This window comes from Phragmites australis, chromosome 1 (assembly GCF_958298935.1).
Source record: "Phragmites australis chromosome 1, lpPhrAust1.1, whole genome shotgun sequence".
NCBI lineage: Eukaryota > Viridiplantae > Streptophyta > Magnoliopsida > Poales > Poaceae > Phragmites > Phragmites australis.
This window is the reverse complement of record NC_084921.1, coordinates 16,946,776-16,948,033: the sequence shown is the minus strand read 5'-3', so window position 1 is coordinate 16,948,033 and position 1,258 is coordinate 16,946,776.

Genomic DNA, 1,258 nt, shown 5'->3' with positions numbered 1-1,258 from the left:
GCGCCGTTGCTAGGATCCGGACGGAGTACCTCCAGAGCCAGGCAGCGGCTAAGAGCCGAGGGGGTTGCGAACCACCTCTCCTGCCTAGCCTTCAGCTTCACCTTCAACACGCCATCGCCAGGCTCCGGATGGAGTACCTCTGGAGCCGGGCAACGGCTAAGGGCCGAGGGGGTCGCAAATCACCTCCCCTGCCTAGCCTTCGGCTTCGCCTCTGACACGCCGTTGCTAGACTCTGGACGGAGTACCTCCAGAGCCAGGCAGCTGCTAAGGGCCGAGGGGGTCGTGGACCACCTCTCCCGCTTAGCCTTCGGCTTCGCCTCCGATGCACTGTCGCCAGGCTCTGGACGGGGTACCTCCGGATCCGGGCAGCAGCTAAGGGCCGAGGGGGTCGTGGACCACCTCTCTTGCCTAGCCTTCAGCTTCGTCTCCGACACACCATCGCCAGGCTCTGAACGGAGTACCTTCGGAGCCGGGCAGTAGCTACGGGCCGAGGGGGGTCGCGGACCACCTCTCTTACCTAGCCTTCGACTGCGCCTTCGACACATCATCGCCTTCAACCTGGGCAGTCGCTAAGGAACCCAAAGGTTTAGGGACCACCTCTGGAGCTCGTCTCCAAAGGTTCCAGATGGACTTTGCTAAGTCGGAAATCTGGAACAAATTAGGAAGGAGGCCCTACCAGTGCTAGGCCTGAGGAGTACGCAATAGCCGGGGACGACGAGGTCGCCATTGCTCCACCCGGTTCTCCTTAGTTACCCTACGTATCTATCACCACTGGATTCTTGAGGCCACCTCTCCCCAGAAGGAATGAAATCAGCGATGATCTATGCGAAGGCTTGGTGCCCTGGTCGCCAGAAAAACTAGCCATCGCTTTCAAAGGGGACAAAGAAGCACGGTTTGGAGGCACGAAGGCACGCACGCATGCAGTCACCTGTTCGAAAGATCCCCTCGCACTCCGATACGGAAAGAGACACGATCGTTCCCGAAGGTCTATGTTATATTATTAAACAATAAGTACATCCAGGGGACACATACTGGAACAACAGTACAGAAATTACTATGAAGAAGATAGATCCTTACGGAGAAAAACAGGGCGAGAAAGGGTATAAGGTGACTAAGTTCAGCCATGAGACATGGATATATCATGGCGTCACCAAGTACACCATCCCGGTGACCGCCTTCACCTCCTACGGGTCCTAGCAGGGACCACGCATGGGATGGAGTATCTGCCTCATTTGCGATCCGCCGCTGTGGAAGCCGA